At 43.0% G+C, this 11,846-nt stretch overlaps 1 long non-coding RNA gene across 1 annotated transcript; it reads right to left on the reverse strand.

Moving 5' to 3' along the window:
• Positions 1–1,185: 1,185 nt before the first annotated feature.
• LOC130194335 (uncharacterized) lies at positions 1,186–1,525 on the reverse strand. Its single transcript, XR_008831821.1, has 2 exons — positions 1,349–1,525; positions 1,186–1,228 (listed from the first exon to the last, which is right to left on the reverse strand). It is a non-coding gene; the product is annotated as an uncharacterized LOC130194335 (long non-coding RNA).
• Positions 1,526–11,846: the final 10,321 nt, after the last annotated feature.

Here is an 11,846-nt window from a genome sequence, read left to right on the forward strand (position 1 = left end):
GTTCAAGTCTGTCCCATATCATAGCCAAACCCGCTGCTGGACGATTGATGTGTATCGCTCTTATGTGCTCGACGTGTTCTGCTGACTCTTTGCCGAGCCACTTAAACAGGAGATCCATTTCCTCGCTTGGTGTCAGGTCTAAACCTTTGATTGCGTTATGAAAAGAACGTTTCCAGGCTCTGTAGTTCTGAGGTTTGTCGTTGAAATGAAGTAGGCCTGTTGCCACAAGCTCACGACGAGCAAAGTATCTCACGAAGTCGCTAATGTTGTAATTGACATTATTGGTGTTTGAAAATGTGGCATAGGATTTAAGGGCAGGATGACCTTTGCCGTTTTGAGGTCCAAGACTCTGCTCAGGAGTGGCATTGTGGTTGTCAAACCGAACATTGCGTTTCTTATCGACATTTTCATCTTCATAGATGTAAGGCTGCTGTGAGGTGAGGCGAGTTGGTTGAAAAGCTGCTTTGTCGCTGTCGTATGATGGGAAGCTATATTGGCTTGGGTTGGATGGAATGAGTTGGCTTCAGATTTGATAGATGCAGCTGGAGTTTCGTAGTTAGCGCTTGGGCCTCTTTCTGTTACAACACCATCATCAAACAGCTGAGCTTCTGTGTTTTGTGATTTGGCTTGGTCAATCACATATTGTTCTGTGCGTTGTGCAGCTTCCAAAGGATTGGAGTCCAAATTTAACATGAAATGTCTTTCACTATTTGCATCTACCGCAGCTTCCAGGACTTCAGCCTCAGCTACGGCTGTCTCTTTCTTGTAATTGAGCATTTCTATTGAGGCTTCTAGCTTAGCTTTTCCTAGCTTTAGGTTCATTTCCTCTTCGGCGTAGGACATGCGTGCCTTTGCTGCCTCTGCTCTTGCTCTTGCCTTTGCTGCAGCAGACCCCATTGATGATGCACGTGAGTGTGAAGCGGAACATGTAGCGCGGGACTGCGTCTTTAATGAACTTGCTTTCTCGGCCATGGCGTTGTCTGGTGACGTACCTCTGTTTAGAAACCGCTGTGATGGTCATCCACTGGCTGCGTGTGATGACGTTGTTCGTAGCGTCTGTCAGCTGGCTGCGTTATCTTGCCCGCTAGAAAGCCGTTGTTTTACTGTGCTGCCCTCAGTATATGTGCTGTTATACACCTCGGCAGTTAGACAAACTCCTTCCTGACATCATGACTCTGAAGACCCTTGTCCGTTGTCCACAGGTTTATTGACATAGGAAAGTGTAAAACTAAAACACACAAAGAGCATAATGAATACAATGACTCGATGTGCATAAAACTTCTCAAAACTAAACAGTCACGAAAATAATCATCTGCAATCATGAGTAACAACACAAATCAATACGTACCAACGATGCTATCAAAAGGTACAAGATGTATGCAGATTCCACTGGATTACAAACTAATGAAGACAGCGTCTCTGAGCCATGCTCTTGTTTACTTCCTGATTACAAGCTACCGGAAGTTACGGGACATTTCCTGTTTTCAAAATAAAACGTATTAACATGCTGGCTTAACAATTGTAACAAAACAAAGATATTTAATATAATTCAAGTGTTTCTTTTCTTTGCTCTATACATACTTTAAAAAAAAACAATGCTGAAAATGTAGTTTTGTCTTTCCATTTTGCATGGCGGGTGGGCCGCGCTGCAGATTCAGTAGTGAGGAGAAAACAGTTTCTTCTTCTTCTTCTTCCTTGATAATATGATTCATGTTGTATCAACTCCCTCCAGAAAAATTAACCAGAATAAAATTATAAATGAATTTGGGCTACAGATTAGATTGTTACATTTATCAATACCGTAATCTTAAGATTTCCCCCAGCAGGCGGTAAATGTTACATCATTTTTAGCTTGAGGATTGGATGTTCTTTGCTGAAACGACCACGGGAGTCATTGTTGACTTCTACCTCAAAGTTTCAAAAGTAGACAGGCTTGTACCTTTTTAATTTTTAATTTGAAGTTAGTTACTTTTGCGTATGGAAAAAATGAATGAGTGGTACTTGACTCGCAAAACAGATTTGCAGTCCATTCTGCTTGTTAATATGCAAGCACAAGTCTTCAGCCCCACGAGTAGATCTCAGAAGACGCAGTTGTATCAACCGAGGAGCAAAAATAATGTGTCATTTCAGGGATAATATGGAAGAAACACCCCCAGACAGAATTTAACTGGCATATAGGGTCCATTGTTCAAGGTGTTCAAGAAAATAATTTACGTTACAGAAAATGCTAAACAGGCTCAGCTTAAAGTCTTCCTTTAAACAAAAAAAATCCTAGCTTTGATATAGTGATCCAGATGGCAGAGCCGTGTAGGAGCTCCTTTTTTACTGGAAGCTGTGGTCTTAAATCCTGCTGTCAGCCGCAAACACAGAATCTGGCGCGACTATCGCTTCCCTTCCACCCCTCTTTTTTCCTACAGACAGTTGGGCACGCGCACACACACACACACACACACAACCACGTAACTTTCCCAGAGGTGCAACACAATGAAATGTGTGCGATTGTGTTGAATCCCTGTCACTGGCTTGGTACAACCCAGTAATCCTCCCATTCTGGCTGAGGTTCTTGACTCTCTGCCACAGATCCACTCCGAGCAGAGCCAGGAGAATATCAATAAGTGAGGGGATTCAGCAGGCATCTGCTCACAGCTCTGAGACTCATTTACCAATACCGCACATGCAAATAAGACCAATACAGGTATGGAACCCACTGAGCCCTTATTTCTGCTCGAAAGCGCGTCGATGCGATATAGATTAAGAGGTATGAGGATTTTGTATCTGCCGGTTTGAAGTTTAACCTATTGGATGAAAATCGAGGTCAGATATTGTACCAAAAATGGATGATTTTCGACGAGTATTAACTTCCATTCCAGATCGGTAACGTGATGCCATTCAGCCTAAAAATACTTTTCTTCCATAAACTTACTTTGGGGAAGAAAGACGTCTATTTTTTGTGAGGCGTGCATGTATATTAATGCTCTGAATTTGTAATAGGTGACCTTTAAACTCGACACCCACAGGGTGCTGTAGATATGTAGTCTCTCAGCCCAATTTCAGATAACTAAGATGACATCACTGTGATTAGATTTATGGTGTTAGACTTTTAGAACATTCTTTCAGAGCAACAAAAGGCATAACACAAATGTAAAGTACACTTGCTGCCACTTTCATATGTATGTGGGCATTCGGTTAAAATTAACACTTCATTCAAGTCAAGTCTGTTTTATTCAAATAGCTCTCAAATCACAGAGGATTCATTTGCAATTCAATTTCAAGTCAGCCATGCCCAAAAAACATTTGAATTCAAACATTCAGAATCTCTTTGACAAATCTGAAGCCGACTTTTTTGAATAAAAGCAACACAATAATTTATTTATTAATGTATCTTTCATTTGGGATTGTTTAATCTCATTCACTTTGTTAAGTTTCAACAATTCATCAAAATACTATTCAACAGATTTTTGGGGAAAATATAACATAGTCTGGATACATCACACACACACACACACACACACACACACACACACACACACACACACACACACACACACACACACACACACACACACACACACTCTCTCTCTAATCTAATCTAATTGTTCTTATTCTATTTTCTTTATTTTTTTCTTCCCAAATATGTATTGACCCACATCATATCCACTTCTTTGCTCTCTTTTCTTCTCAGCCCATCTCTTTCATACTTTATACTTCTTCTTATAAACAAAAAAGGTGTCTGGCTCATGTCCATTTCACACTTGACCTGTGGTGTCTGGTTAGTATCCCCCCCCATACACACACACACACACACACACACACACACACACACACACACAAACACCCACACCAGTTTCCAGTTCAGCTATTATAAACATGTCAGTGAGGAGGAAGTTCAATGCATCTATCTCACGGCAGCGGTCTGGATTCCTGCGTGTGTTTGGCTGTGGACTCAAACAGCCGGCTGGTTTACCTGCAGACTCTCTGGCAATTAATTAACTGCGTGTTTTAAAGAAGAGACAACACAAGGACCACACAAACATACACGTTGTGTTATTGTTTCTGCCACTTTGGATTTAATCAGGTAAACAAACTGTGACAGTGAACAAAGACTGTACTACCTCATCCTTCTGGACGCTACAGTGACTCACTATCGCCTCTCGAGTGGTTTTACAAGATGGGCCAGGCCGTGGCTAGCTGATTAACATGCTCAAGTTGGATAGATATCTCTGCAACACAAAACATATTTGTTGATAATGTATATTCCCTTCTCAATGATCCTGTAAATACTACTTGTAGCCTTGTGGTAAAACGGCATCAGTATACTTTCAGATTTCCAGAGTCTGCCTTCTATGAAGTTCAGTCCTCTTCCTCACTTTTTACCTGCGTTAAAGTCAGATGCACCCAGATGTTGGTTGTGTAGCTGCAAAAAGTCTTCCTTTTCAATACACACTATTCTTTGGTGCGTTTTAAAGCCACTGCAACCGTTTTCAGTTCTCTTGGTCAGCGTCCTGTCGGGAATTGTCAACTCTCACTGTGGGACCTCTCTGTGCAGATGTTCTTCTTTCTTTTTTTTACTGCATTTCGAAGTTTCCTTTGATTTCTCACATGACCAGCTCGGCGCAGAGTCCCAGTAGGAGAAGTAGGACCGCCAGTACGACTAATGACTATCAGCTGACTGCTTCTTTTCACTAGACAGACAGACACAGATATTTTTATTCAGAGGACAATGAGCTGAGTGACTGACCTCAGTGTTGGGCCTCCTGGAGGGACCATGTGAGTCTCAGCTGTTGCCAGCTACAGCTGAGCTGCTAGTTTAAAAAAAGGAAAATGGGCAGCTGGCAATCGTTTTTACTACTTCTCGAGAAAAGAGAGGACACAAGTATGCGGTAAAGCACAATGAACCAGGATTCAGAGTCGAGTAGTCGGCTTATTTTCTGTTTTCCTAGAAAGAAAGATTTAGAGGCTTCTAATGGTGAGGTTGAGTACCCCAACGCTCACCCCTCCCTTTCCAAGTGTGTCACACAACTATCGTGGCCTCTAGGGCCTCTGGGTAACGTTAAAAACGGGAAATGCCCAGAGCCGGTGTTTAGATCGTCCATTTTGGGCTACGGTCGAAAAAATGTCGCTACAACCCGTCAGACTCTGTGATGGGCTCCCTATGTAGATTTGAAGGGCTCACAGGAAGAAGAAAAGGCAAGTATCATCATGTTTCTGTTTCCCGAGAGAAGCTCTCGTGTGCATCAAGTACGGTCGCGGTTGCTAATCCCCCTGACCCTTCAACAGTGCTAAAAGATTTGAAGTATAGGGTCAATACAGGTAGGTATTTACGGTTTGATTTCAGATGCATCCTCTTACATCTGGTAAGCAAACAGTATCCCTTCAACCAGCTTTGATTTATTTTTATGTGGAATGTGGAAGCGTTCGCCAACAAGCTAAAAGACATCAAGATAAATACGAAAAATCCAATAAAGGAAGATTAGAACTGCTGAAGGTGTACGTATTGCCTTGTATTGAATTAGTGTTGCCTTGGTGTGAATGGAGGGTAAGAACTCCAAAACGTCAACAACCCCAGGGCCTGAAGTAATCAGAGCTCTCGCTGTAGTCTATTGTTTAACTGGCTGTTGTTTTTCAGGCCTGTTAGCGGTAGGCTAATCCGGGTTTCATGGTAGCGGTGTTACGTGTAAAGTAACATGAATCAAAATCTATTGCTAACTCTCGACCTGAATAGACTGCACATGTGCGTGAGTGTGAACCATATATACATGTAAGCTAGCCCTCACGTCGGCGGGCAGTTCAAGTGCCATCAAACATGATTCCTACGGACGACTTTCCCGCCAGCAAGTCCACACGTACCGCTGCAAAGAGCAACGCCATCTATATTCACTCATGACATAAGTAAGCTATTTCCCAATTTCTCCAAATAAAAACTGGATTAAACTGAAGAGTCGTGTCATGTTTGCTTCCATTAAATCAAGCTCTAAAAAAGAGAGATCACCTCTGAGGATATTGAGGAATCACATTCATTTAGGAAGAAACACAGAGCAGAATTATTCCCCATGAATAATCACGTTATTAATTCAGTTAAACAAGGCGAAGTGATTTAACACTTCCGTACTAAACCTGAGCAGTTCCACTAATCAGTGATTTCATTCAGTCAGGTACTTTACTGTTCGAAAGTAAACGCTGACGTGAGCCAATGAGCATCACAGTTGTCTCTATATTTTCCTCCATCCAACCTCTTTTTTGGTGTCAAATAAACATTGAAGCCTCAGTGTGCCGGCAGACGTGAGGTTCTTTGCTTCTGCTGCTTTGCCGACTTTTAAATTGACACGAGGCACGTTGACATTTATCCACACCGGTGTGAACATGGGCTCGGGGTGCGGAGGCAGAGAGATCGAAAAAGTCAAATTTGAGAGGAAGGAGAAGGACTGAGGAGTGAGGATTTGACGGATGTGTGGACAAAGTGAGCGGCTGTTGTTTCTCCGTGAACACACAGGCCGCCGCGGGGCTCATCGAGCGGCAACCAGTTTCCCATGCTATGTTTACCCTCTCATTTATTTTTAATCCATCAATGGAGCCTTAGATACCTCACCTCAAGAAAAGGTCAGGGAGGAAAGGGAAGGAAAGAGAAGAAAAAGGGTGAAGTTAGAAAGGATGAAAGGAGGCAGGGAGTCACCTCATGAACACATTTGCAGTTGACATGACTCGGTCACTTCTTCCACCCAGAAACATGTGTTTTATTTCTACTAAGTACATTTCCATCCTGTTATGTTTGTGTAATTTTTTTAATATTAAATATTCCATTTGCTCATTTCAACCTCTGCTGTCCCCCTCTAATTTCTTCTCCCCTCCTCTCCCATTCCCTCCCCTCCTCGCCTCTCCTCTCCACTCCTCTACCCTCCTCTGGAAATAGGAGGTACTGTCGCCTCCAATTTATCAAAAAACCCTTCTAAATCCAATCTGTAGTTACTTTCTCTCTTTCTTTTCCTTTAATCTGTTGGATATTCTTGTTCCGAATTTTAAGTGAGCTCAGACTTTCTCAGCTTGAGATCTCGCTCTTTATTTCTGTGCTCCCTCTAAAGGCCACATGCTTCACAGGAGTGCACATTTCTGTCTTTAGGGGAAAGTTTAACAGGCACAGATTTTTTCTTCTTTCTTTCTTTTTTCTCTGCAGCTCAAAGCTCCTTGGAAAAAAATTAAATCTGACACCAGTTAAGGGTATTTTTAGCAGTGTGATTAAACTCTCCATCACAACAACAACAGTGGAATTTTACGATCCTCCCACCTTGCCTTGAAGTTCGGGCAAAGCAGCATGACTTGTCACACATGTTTAACCTTTCTGTAATATGCTGAGTTCAAGTCTTCCTTCATTGTCATGGCACACACACACACACACACACACACACACACACTGTGTGGCTGTGTTGGGACTCGGTGTAAAGAGTAAAATGATGAAGTCACCATGTATTGACATTAGAATATTGGTTCCGGGTTGAGTTCTGGCTGAAAGGTTTTTCTAACAATGAATCCGGGCTTGAGTCTAAACTTCCGAAACGCTGAAGTGTTACAACAAACTTCTTCCGAAACGCAGAAGCGATTTACTGGATGTCGGCTGTCGGCACCTGTCAACTTCAAAGGTCACGCCGGGAGAAGATTGGCTGCTTATCTGCATTCGATGACATTTCTCTTGACTTTGAAGTTGACAGCCATTCTTTAGTTAGGAAGAAACCGTGTGGGAATGGAGGATTAATATGCTCTGCTATAGCTTCCCAAGCTTTCGATGTTAGACTCAAAGCAGAAGCTGCGGTTTAGCAGGCGGCCAGTCAGTGGAGCTCTGAGCCGACAGCGGAGAAGCAACAGGGGTCAGTACTCCGGTACGCACCGTTGTCCCATGCAAATATTGCATAGCGCTACTTCATGGTGAACTCAGGTACTCGTGCATCTCTGCATGTCTTTGCTGAAATGGAATCGGAGACAAATTGTGAGACATAAAGAAAACTCCCTGAGCATTGAGTTGAGCTGCACCTTCCTCATTGCTAACTTCAGAGTAGCTTTTCATTTGCTTTCACTGTCATAACAAGTCTCGGGCAACGGTTATGGGCTCTATTTAGTCTCTCGTTGTATTTGACTCTTTAGGCCTTCCGCCTAGTTGCAGACCTCTGTATTGACCGTCACATCTCCGATCTGCTCCGTGATTCAAACCCGGTGTTGTGTTCGTCGACGTCTGTTTTCTTCACTGATTACGAAATGGCCAAAAAGCGGTGACTAGCTGTGATTGAATTGTTGCAGCTCTGCTGGTTGTTGGTGGTCAACTTACAATAAATATTCAACATGATCCTCCCATCAAGAAAATGGCTTGCATCAACAGGTTATTAGGCTGGATGATTTGAGGGAAATGAAATGCTATTCATACTGAATATCAGGCTTGGTATTTTGGGATATTTGTGGACACAAGACGACTACAGAAAATATAAAACTATATGATATAAGTGTGTCCGTTTCAAAGTGTTTCATGAACCCAAATGGCCACCATATATATCTTTTTCGCTCATCCTGCACTTTTCTCTGTGTTGTCATAACACATGTCCCCACCCTGTAATACACTGGTCCCCATTCAGGTGCGTTTGTGTGTGTGTGTGTGTGTGTGTGTGAGAGAGACACAGACGGCCGTTAACAGGGGGTCCATTGACTGCGACGAAGAGGTCAGCTCTATCTTTACCAACATTACGAAGCAGATTTTTGTGAACCAGCCTGACCGCACATCCTGTCATTTGCTCACACACCCCTGACCTACCTCTCAACCACCACTAACCTTAGACAAATATACACACACACACACCTACATATACACATACTGTACATACACACACACTTCAAAAAAATAGCCACTGCTGACACACCATATGAACTTTTATAAGCCATGACATAATTACTGACCAAGGTTTTTTTTGTTTTGTTTTTAGAGTGACAATGTTATTCCTATAAAAAAGCTTTCTGATGTTTCTGTTTTGCCTCAAGTTTTATATTGCGACTATAATTACAGGCATAGGTAGCAGCGCGTGACCAGTTGTAAAGCTCTAATTTTACTCTTTTGGCACCTGCTTGCATACCCACATACTGTATACGTTGTTAAACGCAGTATATTTAACACAATATAACAATTGTCCCGGACTTGTTGTTCACGACAGGGAAGTGTCTGTGCTCTACGCCCTCACAGTAGTTTTCCAGAGCGGGTCGCTGGAGGGGAAAAACACAAGTCGCCTTTACTCCATTGCGCACTTATTTTGAGAGGAGCTCCTGCACATTGCGGCAGTTTCCGTGTTAAATTATTATCTTGACGTTCCCTTTGATCTCGCCGCTCGATAGACGGCGTTACCACTTTCTTTGTCTGAATTCCGGCCCGTGCCCACGTATACTGGTGTGCAGGATGTTTAATCGCTTTTAGACAGAATTAGTCAACATTGTACATTTTGTTTCACACGGTGACCCAACGGTCGGCACCCTTCGGTGAAAGTCCAGTGTTCCGGCCCGCCATAATAATAATGGATTCCATTTATAAGGCACTCTTCATCCAAGAATCTTAGAGTGCCACAGAGCCAGTACATAGTTACAACTATAATAAATTAAAAAAGGAATATTTGAAACAAGTCATGAAAGTCAACTTAAAGTGATGAACGCCTTTCTGATTAAAAAGGTTTTTAGGCCAGTCTTAAAAGAGTCCAGTGTCTGTGTTGCCCTCAGGTGGTCAGGGAGGCTGAGCAGTCCGGTCGGCCACGGTGCGGAGCTTGTTGTTGGGGACCCGAAGGGGCGAGCTGTTTGTAGATCTGAGGGTACGGATGGAGATTTGGGGAGTAATGAGTTCTTGGAGGTCGGGAGGTGCATCTCCATTTCTGCATTTATGGGTGAGTAGTAGGACTTTGTCGTCAATCAAAGCCATGTGGACTACCTCGAACTTCTACCGCGAAACCGTTGCTCCGTGCCTCTAATAATGGTTTACATTGGAGTTAAATGACTGCCAGGGGTGTCAAACTCATTTTCACCGTGGTTCACATCAGCATCATGGCTGCCCTCTTAAAGGGCCGGAAACACTTTATAAACTCCTCGAACATATTGAAATAACTCTCTTTGCATTTAATTATTGTTCATTCGAGTGTAGAAATATTGTACTTAAGAAAATGTCTCCAATATTAAATCAATTTAATTTGAAACCTTCAAAATAAAAGCACGGGACATTTTTCTTCAATTTCTTTAACCCTTGTGTTGCCTTCGGGTCAATTTGACCCGATTCAATGTTTAACCCTCCTGTCGCCTTCGGGTCAATATGACCCGATTCAATGTTTAACCCTCCTGTTACCTTTATATTTACTAACATATTTTACCCTTGAGGTCAATATGACCCCAGCTATTAAAATCTCCAGAAAATTATTAGAATTAATATTGTTTTCCAAGTTTAAGTGTGAGGTACTTTATGTTTGTTTGTTGACTCCCGAAAGAACACCGACATTAAACATTGAATCGGGTCAAATTGACCCGAAGGCGACAGGAGGGTTAAATATTGAATCGGGTCAAATTGACCCGAAGGCGACAGGAGGGTTAAATATTGAATCGGGTCAAAATGACCCGAAGGCAACACAAGGGTTAAGAAAAGGGGATCACATTTCTTTCAAGCTGTCAGGGGCCACATAAAATAATGCGGCGGGCCGGATTTGGCCCGCGGGCCTTGTGTTTGACACCTGTGGCCTACAGGGTCAGTGTGTTGGTACCGGACACTAACCGGGGGCACTGAGTATACGGTGGTACTTGACTAGTTGGGAGTGAGACCGGGTTGGGTTGTGAGCCGCACCTTATCCCCTGACATGAGTGTTGGCCCGCTTCAACTCCCTTGTGTCTGAACGAGAGCCGATCCGTGCAGCAGGTTCAGCCTCCAGCGGAAAGACTATAACCAGAATAGCTGTTAACGCAGCCGAGGAATGCCCACGTTTTTTAGGGATTTGAGTTCAACTATCTCACATTGCTGGAATGTTAAGGGGTCTGCATACTTTTTGGCCGTGCGTAAAGTGAATGGTCTAAAATGAGTGCACGACGGTCCTCAAGTGAGTATCGCACAAACACACCCCGGTAGGTCAGGTAGCAGCAGCTGGTCTCACCTCTGTAGCCGTCTGTTCTCTCGGCTGCCAAAACCAACATCCTCACCTCAGCCCCTCATCCTCATCCCCTGCCCTCCTTCTCTCAAGACTCCCGTTCTGTGCAAACAACGTTCAAAGTTCCTGGGTTTCTTAAAGTGCAGCTCTCCTGTATTTGACAAGTGCCAACTGCATAAACATGTCTGTCGTTGATGTTTGCCGAGTCTGCAGGTTCCCCTGCAGTCGTTAACCGGCGGTAAACAGTCGGCCTGCCAGCGCGAGCATGAACTGAGCATTTCATAACTTTGAACTGTTGAACCAGCCAGAGAAAGAAAAGCATTTCTGCGGGAAGAGCCGAGCCAGCCAAGCGCTTGAGCGCTAAGAAGTCCAGATCAATAAAACATGAACTGGAGTTTGGCTGTATTTACTCATGAAATATTAAATTGAATGTGCGTGATTCTTTTCTTTTTCTTCTTTTTTTTAAGGATACTCAGAGGATGTTACTGCACTTCTCAGAACTCATTCTAGTTGTATTTATAATTGTTTTTGATATGATATAATTTACACCAAGTAAAATATCCGAATCAAGCACGCAAGTTGAAGGAGAAACTGATTTAGAAGGGTTCTACCTCAAGTTCTAGGTTATGCTTTTTAACTATGTGACCAAAGTTGCTGTGGGGAACTTTTATAATGTGTTGATTTTTGGCGAGGCTGCATGAGGTGTGGTGA

This window comes from Pseudoliparis swirei, chromosome 5 (assembly GCF_029220125.1).
Source record: "Pseudoliparis swirei isolate HS2019 ecotype Mariana Trench chromosome 5, NWPU_hadal_v1, whole genome shotgun sequence".
Taxonomy (NCBI): domain Eukaryota; kingdom Metazoa; phylum Chordata; class Actinopteri; order Perciformes; family Liparidae; genus Pseudoliparis; species Pseudoliparis swirei.